Source organism: Loxodonta africana, chromosome 16 (assembly GCF_030014295.1).
Source record: "Loxodonta africana isolate mLoxAfr1 chromosome 16, mLoxAfr1.hap2, whole genome shotgun sequence".
In the NCBI taxonomy this organism is placed as follows: Eukaryota; Metazoa; Chordata; class Mammalia; order Proboscidea; family Elephantidae; genus Loxodonta; species Loxodonta africana.
In genome coordinates, this window is record NC_087357.1 from 10,162,570 (window position 1) to 10,176,067 (window position 13,498).

Here is a 13,498-nt window from a genome sequence, read left to right on the forward strand (position 1 = left end):
TAAAGTTTTAATAAGCAAATAAATAAACAAATTACATTTATCATTTAAATGTAATTTAAATGATAAAGAACAAATTGACTTTGAAAAAGACCGGACCAAATTATACTCTTACCAACAGCATCTGTGAGTTTGCCTTTCTCCACCCTCACATTATCTTTTAGGGCATTGAAGGACAAAAACAGGCAGCCCTGGTGGCATAAAGTGTTGGCACTCGGCCACTAACCTAAAGGTTGGCATTCAAAACCACCCAGTGACCTTGCCGAAGAAAGGCCTGGTGATCTGCTTCCATAAAAAGGTTACAGCCAAGAAAACCTTATGAAGCAGTTCTACAGTGTAACACATGGGGTTGCCATGAGTCTGGATCAACTTGATGGCAACCGGTAAGGGCAACAAATGATATCTTGTTGCTTCCTTCTTTTGCATTGTTCTGATTAGCCAAGTTGAGTACCTGTTTTCATCCAGTGGCAATTTGATATTTCCCTTCTAGAAACTGAACAGTGTCATCATCATTCTATGCATAAATTTTCTTGCCTATTCTTAGATGTTTTTTCTATAGATGAATTTAAGAATAAACTTGTCAAGTTAAAACAAATGCCATTGGCAATTTGATAGGAATTGTCTTGAATTTAGATAATGATTTATGGGGAAACGATACCCTTATACTATAGTGTATCCTCATTTATTCAAATCTTATTTTATATATCCTTCAGTAACGTTTTATAATTTTGCTCACATAGGCTGACGTGATTTTTTCTCTCTGTTTATTCCTGCATATTTTGAGATTTCAGGGCTATTTTGAATGTTTAAAAAGTCTTTTTTTTAGTTATGCCTTTAGATTAGTTGGGTAACCCTGGTAGCGTAGTGGTTAAGTGCTACAGCTGCTAACCAAACTGTTGGCAGTTCGAATCCGCCAGACACTCCTTGGAAACTCTATGGGGCAGTTCTATTCTGTCCTATGGGGTCGCTATGAGTCGGAATCCACTTGAGGGCACTGGGTTGGGTTTGGATTTTTTAGATTAGTTTTGGCTAATGCATGAGAAAGATACTGATTTTTGCATGCAAATCTTGTATTTGTTCACCTGGATACGCTTTCTTAGTTCTAATGACTTTTTCAGGTGATTCTCCTGGATTTCCTATGTAGACAATTGTATTATTAGCAAAAGTGATAATTTGACATTATTTCTAACATTTATACTTTTTTTTTCCTTGGTCTCGTTGTGTTGGATAGGACCTCAGGTATAATTTGAATATTATCACACAGAGTGCGACTTATTTCTGAAGTTAATGGAACTTCTTCTAATGTGTCACCATGAAATGTGACTTTGTTGTTCGTTTCAGATACATGATTTTTATCTAATTAAGAGAGCTCCCTCTTAGCCTTCCTTTCCTTATATTTTATATCTTTTAAAAAAAAAATTTGTATCTGGGTTTTTTTTTTTTTTTGCATTGATATCTGGCTATTTATTTATTTGTTTGCATTTTTTCCTCCTAAAGTATTTTTTTGAAGTATATGTATACAGGAAAATTTCAAAGAAAATAAAAATAGACAGTGAAAAATTAATTTTCTCACATTTCTGACTCCTGGTTCCCATTTTTTCTTGCAGAACCTGCCCTATTAACACTTTTTGTGTACATCTGTCTCAAGATAGTCCACGGTGATCATTCTCTCTCTCTCTCACACACACACACACACACACACACACACGCCTTTAACAAACACCAACGGTAGACTCCTTTCTGCTATTGCTTGCTCTTCCTTCTCCCCCTCCCTCCCACCCACACTTATGGATATATCTTGGACATCATTCTATATCACTACCTATAAATCACCTTCATTTTTTAAAACATGGTTCCCTGGTACTTCATTATTCAGATGTGGCATGGTTTCCATAATCAATCTTTTGATGGCCACTTAGACGGTTTCAAATCTTCTCCTTCTATAAGCCACCTTGGGATAAACATCTTTACAGATAAATATTTGCATCTATCTAGGAGTATTTCTGCATGATAAACTCCTAAAATAAGTACATATGACCACATTTTCTATGAAAGACTGTACTCCAGCTTACAGTTTCACTAACAAGTTATGACCCTTGAGATTTTCCTATACCTTGTGTTTTTTAAGATATTTGCCAATTTGTTAGCTACAAAATGGTATCGCATTTTAATTTGCATTTCTTTCATTGTTGGGGGTGCTATTGAAAAGCATTTATATTTCTTTTGCTGTGAATTGCCTATCCATGTCTTTTATTATTTTTCTATTGGTTGGTTTGTCTTGTTTTTTTAATGGTTCGTATGATTTCTTTATGCATAAGGGTATTAGACTTTTTGTGTCAAATGTGTAGCAAGTGTTTTTTCTAGTTGGCTGTTTTATTTTCCTCTTTGTTTACCCTATTTTTAGCTCTGCATATTTTTTTAAAGTAGTAAGATATATGAATCTGTTATTTTATACCTTCCTTCGGTCTTTTCTTTGTTTGAGATTATATTTTAAATGCTTCTAAGAGATTCTGTTGTACTTTCTTTTGCTTTTTGAACATTTTATTGTGGTTTAGGTGATAGTTTACAGAGCAAATTAGTTTCCCATTCAACAATTTATACACAGCCTTTTTTGTGACATTGGTTGCTATTCCTTCAAAGCGCCAGCACTCTCCCCCTTCTTCCGGGGGTTCCATTTGATTCACCCAGCTTCCCTGCACTCCCTGCCTTCTGAGCTTTGTGTTTGGGCAAATGCTGCCCTTGTGGTCTCCTAAGGTTTATTGTTTTCGGGGGCACGTTCCTCACAGGCCTTATTGTTGCCTTTAGAGGCCTGTCTGTTGTTTAGCTGAAAGGCGGTCTCCGGGAGTGGTCTCAGTTTCAAGTTTGAGGGGTGCCTAAGGGCCACAGTCTTGGGGGTTCCACCTGCTTCTATCAGACCAGTAAATCGGGTCTTTTATATGAACTTGAATTTTGCTCTATGTTTTTCTCCCTCTCTGTCCAGGACCTTCTTTTATGATTCCACTGAAAGTGGTCGGTAGTAGTAGCTGGGAACCATCTAGTTCTTCTGGTCTCAGACTCGTGCAGGCTGTGGTTCATGTGGTCCATTAGTCCTCTGGGCTAATTGTTTCCTTGAGGCTTTGTTTTTCTTCACTCTTCTTTGCTACAGAGGGGCAGGATCAATAGTTATATCCTACATTGTCTCTTGCAAGCTTTTAAGGCCACAGTTGCTACTCACCAAAGTAGGATGTAGAGCATTATCTTTATGGACTGTGTTATGCCAATTGACCTAGCTGTCCCTCAAGACTGTGGTCCTAAACCCTCATGCCCAATGACTCAGTTCCTTGAGGCTTTTGGTCTTAGCTAAGAAGCTTTCATAACTGTGCCCGCCGTATGCTCTGTTACATAGATGGGTATGTTTGCAGCATGTACAAATATGTATATAGTAACACCCGCTGCCAAGTTTTTATATGCTCGTGGGGATACTCCCATATGCCATCTCACACTTGTTCAGCTTACGTGTAAACCTATGGAACCTAATAATTATTACTGTTGTTGCAGGATTGTGTATGTGATAGCATTTACCTTGCTGCCTTTTACTCTTGTGTACCTCGCAGTGTCTTCTTTGCCTTGGCCGTGTTGTGCTGATGTCTCCCATATTGTGTATTGTTTTTCCCTTCACCAAAATTAATAGGTGTCTACTATACGGCACTGGGGTGGGGTGATCTAGTTAGTGATTTTTCCTCCTTCCCCCCTCCCATCCCTGGTAACCATCAAAGAATGTTTCTTTCCGTGTGTAAATCTCTTCTTGAGTTTTTATAATAGCGGTCTCATACAGTACTTGTCCTTTTGTGATTGACTTATTTCACTCAACATAATGTCCTCTAGATTCATCGATGTTGTAAGATGTTTTGTGGATTTACCGTAATTCTTTAATGTTGGGTAATATTCCATTGTGTGTATGGACCACAGTTTGTTTATTCATTCATCTGTTGATGGGCACTTAGGTTGTTTCCTTCTTTTTGGTACTGTGAAAAAGGCTGCAATGAACATGGGTGTGCATATGTCGAAGCCCTGGAGATGCAGCAGTTAAGAGCTTGGCTGCTAACCAAAAGGTCGGCAGTTTAAATCCACGAGCCACTCCGTGGAAATCCTATGGGGCGGTTCTACTCTGTCCTATAAGATCACTATGAGTCTGAACGAATGACTCAACAGCAATGGGTTTGGTTTGGTGCATATGTCTGTTCCTGTCATAGCTCTGATTTTTCTAGGATACACACTTAGGAGTGACATTGCTGGATCATATGGTATTTCCATTTCTAGCTTTTTAAGGAAGTGGCGTAGTTCCATTGTAGTTCTTACTGTTTATGGATGGGTGTGACATTATAGTGAATGATGTCTTGCTTGGCATTTACTGAGATGATCGCGTACATTTTCTAAATTAATCAGTTAATATGATAAAGTGTATTAATGGATTTTTCTGAGTTGAGCCATTCTAGCATCCTTGGGATAAACCCTAGTTGGCTATGATGTATTATTCTTTTGATCAATGCAGGATTTGATATGCAAATGATTTATTTAGGTTTTTTATATCTATTTTTTGCAAGCGAGATTATGTCTATTTTTACACTTTTTTGTTTTTAAGGTCTGCTATATCATTATTATTATTTTTTTTTATATCATTATTTTAGCTTTGGGTTAGGAACAGCTTTTTCTCCTCTTCTTTGCTCTGAAATGGTTTATATAAATTGCAAATATCTGTAGAATTTGCCCATAAAAACTCCTGCACCTGGTGCTGTTTTTACGGGAAGATCTTTGACCATCTTTTCAACTTATTTTATGGAGACCAGGCTATATGGAAGGAGCCCTGGTGGCGCAGTGGTTAAAGCCCTCAGCTGCTAAGAGAAAGGTTGGTGATTTGAACTCATCAGCGACTCTGTGGGAGAAAGATGTGGCAGTCTGCTTCCACAGAGATTTCCAGCCTTGGAAACCCCATGGGGAAGCCCTACTCTGTCCTATAGGGTCACTATGAGTTGGAATTGACTCAACAGCAGTGAGTTTGGTATGGGTTTTTGGGCTATATGGCGCTTCTATTTATTTATTTACTCACTTTGATAATTTTTCTTTTCAGAGGAAATCTGGATTTTAAATTTTGGGGTACTTTAATACAGTTATATTCTTTAAATGCTTCAAGTTATATCTTGTCCCTTTGACATGCTGAGTGTTCCCTGTTTACCACCCTCCCCTCTCCCCCCTTTGTGTTGTATGCTTTTGATCTCATTAATTAGTGCTTTCATGCTTACTAATTCCTTTCTGGGTGTTATTTTGGTCTTCTATTTCTAGCTTATCAAGGTGAAAGCACAGCTCAGTTATTATCAGTCTTTCCTGTTTTCCTGCAAAAGGCAGTTAAGGCTGTTAACTTTCTTTCGAATGCCACTTTGCAGTCACATCAGGGTGCTCTTTTTGGTGTTCCTTTTTCAACAGCTTGTCATTCTTTTCTTTTTTCAGCCAAGAATTATCAAGAAGTGCATTTTTAAAATTTATTCTTTTGTTGTTCTTTCATGGCTAATATTTTATTAGTTCATTTCTACCCTGTGGTCAATGATGAAAACCTGTACGATCTCCGCTTACTGGAAATTTAAAAATGCTCTGTGGCTTAATACACGGTCAGCTTTTGTGAATATTCTGTGTGTGTTTGAAAAGGATGTGTGGTCTCTCTTTTTAAACACTTTTTCTTTCGAAAAGATTACAGGTTCACAGGAAGTTGTGAAAAGAGTACAGGGAGGTCCAGTGTCCCCTTCACCCCGTTTCCCCAGTGGTAAGGCCTGGCATGGAAACCCTGGTGGCATAGTGGTTAAGTGCTACGGCTGCTAACCAAAGGGTTAGCAATTCGGATCTGCCAGAAGCTCCTTGGAAACTCTATGGAGCAGTTCTACTCTGTCCTATAGGGTCGCTATAAGTCGGAATCGACTTGATGGCACTGGGTTTGGTTTGGTTTTGTTTTGGCAGGTCTGGCATAACTATAGTGCAATGTTGCTTTAGGTTCTTATAGCTGTGGTACAAATCAGCACAGACTTAGCAGCTGACAGCAGCACCCGCCTATTAACTCACAGTTCTGCTGGTCAGAAGTCATGGCTGGCTGGGTTCTCCGCTCAGGCCTCGTGAGCGACAATCAAAGTGTCATCTGTGCTGCGCTCTCAGGGGAGGCTCAGTGTCCCTTTTCTAGGTTCATGGTTATGGCAGGCCACACCTCCCTGCAGTAATATCACCGAGGTCACTGTTTCCTTATTGGCTGTCAGACATGCTGCCTCAGTTCCTAGAGGTTGCTGGCGTTCCTTTTGATATGCAGATGACCTATCTAGGATTTTTGTATCTACTATAATCCTGGTGGTGTAGTGGTTAAGTGCTATGGCTGCTAACCAAAGTGTCGGCTGTTCGAATCCGCCAGGCGCTCCTTGGAAACTCTATGGGGCAGTTCTACTCTGTCCTATACGGTTGCTATGAGTCAGAATCAACTCGATGGCAGTGGGTTTTTATTTTTACAAGAGAGATTATGTCTATTTTCACAATCGAGTCTTTTTTTTTTTTTTTTTTTTAAGTTTTGCGATCATTATTTTAAGGAGTCCTGGTGGCACAGGGGTTAAAGCACTTGGCTGCTAACCAAAGTCAGTGGTTCAAACTTACCAGCCACTCCGAGGGAGAGAGATGTGGCAATCTTCTTCCATAAAGATTTATGGCCTTGGAAACCCTATGGGGCAGTTCTTTATTTTTACCTATGCATATATTTATCTACATTATTTTATTTATATTTCTTTATCATTATTTTAGCTTTAGTCATCCACGTGGCCACCTCCAGCTTCAGGAGCCAGCGATGAAGACTTCCCCGGCGTTGAATCCCCCTCAAACTTTGGTGCTGTCACCAGAGTCCAGGCAGATCTTGTCCCTTTTAAGTGATCCATGACTAAGTCTGGCCCTCCCAGGATCACCTTCCTATCCTAAGGTCAGTGGATTTGGGAAGTTAGTAACATCTGCAAAATACCTCAAGGGCAGAGGATTACGTGAGAGTTAGAGTCATTGGGGTCATCTTAGAATCCTGCGACCACAAATACTACCAGTAAACCACTTGCCGTGGAGTGGATTCTGACTCATGGTGACCCCGTGTGTATCAGAGCAGAACTGTGCTCCAGACGGCTTTCAGTGGCTGAGTTTTCAGAATTAGATTAGCCTCTTGTCTCCAGTTTCGAAGAGGTACTTTGTGTTTGCTTTGCTGTGTTTTAATAGAACACCTGTAACCGTAGATTTGGTGACATCAGAGCCATCAAGGCCTGCTTCTTGGGTCCCATGCCTGATCTAGACATTTAGAGCAATTGGAGGCTTGAAACCCTGTATTTAACCTATTTGGAACTGCTTTATACGTAATTCTCAAGGCCACGTCCCAAAGCACAGGGTTACGTGGTTCTTGCTCTCTGCCCATGGTAAGTTCTCTGCAAAGCACCATCTGCCCCCTGACAGATGCAGAAATGCCCTTCTTGCCAGCTGGGTTTCCTGCCACTTCCTTCTCAGGGAATCTTCACAACATCCTTACCTGCCTCTTCTTCTGCCACTTCTCTCCTTTCTCTACCCAAACACCAACAGTCTCCACCAAGAAGGACTTGTAATTCATTTTACTGGAAATGAAACTTAAAAAAATTATTAAAAATGCATACAGATCCTGTCTGGAACAAAGGCAAGTGAAGAAAACCAAAGACTCAAGAGAGCAATTAGTCCAAAGTGCCAATGGATCACATGAACCACAGTGTTCACGACCCTGAGACCAGAAGTACTAGATGGTGCCCGGCTACCACTACTGACTGTTTTGACTGGAATCACAACAGAGGGCCCTAGGCAGAGTGGGAGAATTGCAGAACAAAAAATCAAATTCACAAAAAATCCCAGACTTCCTGGTCTGACAGAGACTGGAGGAACCCTCAAGACTATGGCCCTAAAACGCCCTTCTGACCTGGAACTGAAGCCATTCCCAGAGACCACCTCACAGCAAAACAATAGATAAACACATAAGATAAATAATAACACCTGAGAGGAATGTACTCCTTAGAACAATTAATTACAGGAGATCAAAAGGGCTTTATCTGCCCCAAAGCAAAAGATAGAAAAGCAGGATGAAAGGTAACAGAGAACCCAGGGTGGAAATGGGGAGAGTGCTGACACATTGTAGAGAATGAAACCAAGATCATGAAATGCTTCATGTACAAGCTATCGAATGGGAAACTAACTCGCTCTGTAAACTTTAACCTAATACACAGTAAAAAAGAGAGAGAGAGAAAGAAGAAATACACAGAGACAGAGAAGACTGTGGCCATGCGTGTGAAAATGCATGTCAAGGGTAGCCAACCATCACCAGAACCTAGGAGAGAAGCATGGGGCAGACTCTTTCTCAGAGCTCTCGGAAGGAATCAACATGGCCAACACCCCAATTTCAGGCTCCTAGTTTCTAGAACTATAAGGCGATACATTCCTACTCAGCACCAGATCTTCAGTTATGTGAAGGGATAGGGAAAGATAAGTGCCTACCCTTTGGGATTAATGAGTAGGGGTATACTTACCATCTACAGAAACACAGATTAGATAATTTCCCCTCTGAAATCAGGCTTTCTGCTCTTAATTGTTTTGCACCTAAAAAAATAACACTGTCCAATTACCTGGCAATTTTCAATCAAGTGAATCAAGAAGAAAAGGATGCAACCCTTTAATGGAGGGGTAGGTCCTGGGGGAGTCAAAGTTGACATCCCAAATACAATAACCCGCTTTACGAAAATCAACGTCTTTAATAACTTGGCACGATATCAATGACTTGCTGTTGTTGGTTCTTTGTTTCAGTGTGTTGTTTTGAGCAGAGAAAGAGACAAACAGCCAATTTAAAAAAACACCCCAACTTACTAATCAATTACATGCAGGTGTTTATAGATTTCTTCCATTTTAATGAATTATACTTGGATCTGTGCAATCCTAGAAATGATAGACATGAAAATAACAACCAATAGCTTAGTAATACCATTTTGGAGTGATGATGCCTAGAATTCATTCTAGAACAATACCAAGGAGCTCAGTTATTTACGGTGCATATAGTCAAAACAAACCAAACCGAACCCACTGCCATCGAGTCAATTCTGACTCATAGTGACCCTATAGGACAGAGAGGAACTGCCCCATAGAGTTTCCAAGGAGTCCCTGGCAGATTCGTACTGCTGACCTTTTGGTTAGCAGCCGTAGCACTTAACCCCTACCCCACCAGGGTTTCCTGCATATCGTAGGCATGTGCATAAGACTGAATTTCTGTTTTCTCAAAAGTCAGATCTAAGGGCCCTTAGGCGGGACAGTTCAAGGGCAGAGTGATGATTTCCTATACCAATCAATTGTTAAAAATGCCTATTTTTAGGCAGAGAAGCATATTCTCATTGGCTCTGTTTCGACATTTAAAGCTAGTTTTAACAGTTGTCATGTGCCTTCTCTTTGTTTTGACCATCTCGTGGCTGTCTTTGGCCAAAGCTATTTCTGGTCTGGTGGTCATAGCCCAACTTCAGCTGTAGTAATTGTTGTGTGTCTTCTACCATGCCTGATGGGACAGCTATTCTATGTCCACCTTGTGGTTCACTGGTCAGTTGCAACTCCAACGAAAGCCCAGGACACGTCATTACTGGCCCATGGGTCAGGAGGAAAGGATGCATCATCCAATTCAACGTTTTTTTTTTTTTTATCATCTACAGAAGAACTGGCGCCATATTGAGGATTCGTAGGGGAGAGATGGATGTGGGGGAGGAAGGGCTGGAAATGATAAGCTAAGTATAGGCTTCCCATATGTTGCGCTGAGTTCAGGGAAGACTCCATGCTGTTATGGTAACACCCTGAGAACCAGAAAACAAGCAAGAAGAATCCATTTCCTCCTCCGAGCTCTTTGCTGCCATCCACGATTTTTGGACTGAGCGTGGCATTGTGAGCCAGCAATTTGGGAAGACCCCATTCAGCTCTGCTCTGAGCTTCGAGACTCTGCAGCTCTGATAGAGCCCTGCTTTTCCCCGGGTGAATCAGGGTGGCACTTCACAAACACACGGAGTAGTGGTTGAGCTAATCCTGGTGCCGTGTTGAGGACTCAGAAGAGCTGTGTAAGTGTGAAATACTGTACATTGCCTTTATAAGTACCTATCAAAACAAACGAAAACATCTCACTTAACACACAGTATTTAAGTAAACATGCTGCGGATATACCAAAATAATCCCCCCAAATATTAAACAACAAACCAGCCCCCTGTCAGAGCCTGACTCACTGACTAAATGGAATGAATAAAATTGAAACACACGTGCTTGCCTACAGTTCTGTGAGATTGTTGACTTTGTTAGGTGTAGCGTGTGATTTCTGCACTGAGTAACCAAAATAACCTCACATGCTTTATTCTCTCTCCTGATCGAAATGAAACCACAGATCTGCAATTCCCAAGTCGGTTAACACAGGCACAAAAACACAAATCACGTTTCTTTCTCTTCTTCCTCTTCCCCTGCCCAGAAAAGAACATCGGGATCCGAGGACATTCTTTCTACTCCACTTGGGGCGGGTCTAGCTGCATCCTTTGCAGAGACCATCGTAGGATAGAACAGAAAGAACAACTGTGCTCATGATCCGTGCTCCATGGTAGGGATTACAAACAAGAACAGAATACAGTCTTCTCTGCAGAAGGTATGTTATTTCCAAGGCCGAAAGGATAAACATCAAAATTGCCTTAAATATTCTTCTGCTGTTTATAACCTTGGTCTGAGATTCCACAGCTATGATAAGCCGTCAATGACACGTCCAATCCCTCCCCAAGAGGAATGCCACTGGGATTCCAAAGGAGGGCCGGGAAGCCTTGTCGAAATCCCACGGGAGAAATCTTACTGCTCCTCCAAAGAGCACTGCTTTTTGAAACCAACTCCCTAACATCTGTGACATTCTAGATTTTTAAAGGGGTAATTTGGCTCTGCTGGTACACAGCTCTCTGAAGAGTTCAGTGTCTTTAGCCTGTCAGGTTAGTTCGGGTTATAGCAGTACGCTTGCCGACAGCACCTTGACACATTCCCTAACGTTGCCCTGTCCCTTCCCCCCTCAGTTTCCCCTCTGAATTGCTCCACTCCCTTTGGGTCTGATCATGTAGCCACATTATTGTGTATTGTTGTTAGCTGTTGTGGAGTCAGCTCGGACGCACAGCAACTCTGCATACAACAGCATGAAATGTTGCCTGGTCCTGTGCCATCTTTACCATAACTGGTACGCTCGAGTCCATTGTTGCAGCCACTGTGTATTTTGAGTGCCTTCCAACCTAGGGGCCTCATCTTCCAGTACTATATTGGATGATATTCTGTTGTGATCCACGGGGTTTTCATTGCCTAATTTTCAGAAGTAGATCACCAGGCCTCTCCTCCTAGTCTGTCTTAGTCTGGAAGCTCCCCTGAAGCCTGTCCGCCATGGGTGAGCCTGCTGGTATGTGAAATACTGGCGCCATAGTTCCCAGCATCATGGCAACATGTAAGGCCACCACAGTACAGCAGACTGACAGACAGGTGGTGGATTATATAATACTAATGTGAATAAATGTAAGACATGCCCGAATGCCTCATATATTCATTCATTACTCAAAGAATTTTGTGGGGGGCACCTGCTGTGTGTGAAGCGCTGCTCTGGGCTACTAGGATGAGCACTATGGACACTATCCTTGCTCTCAAGAGCATCCAGCCTACACTGAGCCTTCAGACAGTGAGAGGCAGCTGCCCTCTGCAACAGCCAAGATTTTGAGCTAAGAATGCTGATTAAGCGTGGATCAGGTGACCGTACCTTGAAAGGTCACAATTATAATTTTATTAAGCTGTGATCAGGGAGATAAGATAAACGCCATAGAAATGTGTTTCATATGGGATACATATTATATTGCAGAACGGTGACGGATTTGTGTTTCTTGTGTACATTAAAACCCAGATACGTGTAAAGGCAAGAGCCGACGCTAATTTTTTACCTTCTGGAGAAGGAATTGATTTTAATTCTTTCTCTGCTTATTAAAGGAAAATTAGAAAAACAAACTATTTACTACAGCACTAAATACATTTTGATTACTTATGGATATAAGCAGTTATTTTGGTTTCATTTATTTATTTACTGGAAGCTTAATGATAGGTAAAATTAAGAATTAATAGTGCAAGAGTGAGGAATGATGGGTTTATCCTGCAGATGGAATGACGCATACTCATCCCACCTCACAGCTGGGAGAATGGAATCCTAGTGTCTGCTCTGGGGGGCGTAAACACCCTTGAGCCTCCGATTAAACAGGAGTTCTTCAGGACCGTGGGAGGGGGACAGCTTGGGGGACAAGGTGGCGAATGGTGGTGCAGACGTGTTCCGTGGTTTTGCTCAGGAATAGCTCAAGATAAGGACTAGATAGATACGCAGAGAAGGCCTGGGGTGATAACTTGATGGAGAAGCAGCCTCAGCAGAAGAATACAGTTAAGTACTCAGCGGCTAACCAAAAGGTTGGTGGTTCATCCGCTCTGCGGGAGAAAGACCTGGCAATCTGCTTCCTGCACCCCCAGCACACAGCACACTGCTGCACGTACAGAGCATTGTCCTCAGGGACTGTGGCTGGAGCATCCCCCAGTGTCTGCAATGGACAGTTGCGAAGGCTGGGCTCAGCTTACTGGTCGGGAGTGTAGCTTTGGCACCTAGCTTATCACTTACTATCTTCGTTGCCTTGGGCAAGTTACTTCTAAGTTTTTTATATAAGTTATCCTTATGCTGGGGCTAGCTATAGGACCCACCGCCAGGTTACATGGGAAAACATCTGTGCACAAACCACCTTGTCCTCCCAGGCTGTAAGCACCTGAGGACCAGGCTCACCTTCTGTGAGCTTGCCACGGTGCTGAGCACTCTACCTGACCCCTGATTTATTAAACATTTATTGCACTAATGAAGACGTACGTGTTTTCAAAACACAACCACCAAAGCCTGTGGTTTGCAGATCTGGGCATTTTTAAATCTGATTTTTAACAAAATGTACATGTTCCATTTTAGCAAGCTGCAACGATCATTTGGCTTTACAAAGCTGCAGCCGGTAAGTGAAGATGTGTCTGCAAAGTTGACAACATTTTATGAAGGTCACATTTGTGAAAAATAACTCTCCTATTTTTCTCCTGTGAAGATAGATTCCCTTTAGTTATTTATTTAATAGCTGTGATCACAGGTGGCGAAGATAACAATTTCACGCTGGACTAAGTATTTGAAAAGATACACTTCAGGGGTAAAACTGCCCAAAGCAAAAACTGAACACTGAAAAACTTGAGCCCTGGTCAAGACTAACCATCTCAATGGGCTGCAGAGGAGCTTGTCATAAACAACGAGGTAAAAAAAAAATCTCTGCTCAGCCTGGAAAAGAGACACTGGGAAGTAGGGGACTGGCTTCCACTCACTCTGTGGAATTAATACATATTATCTATATTTTTTATGGTGGTT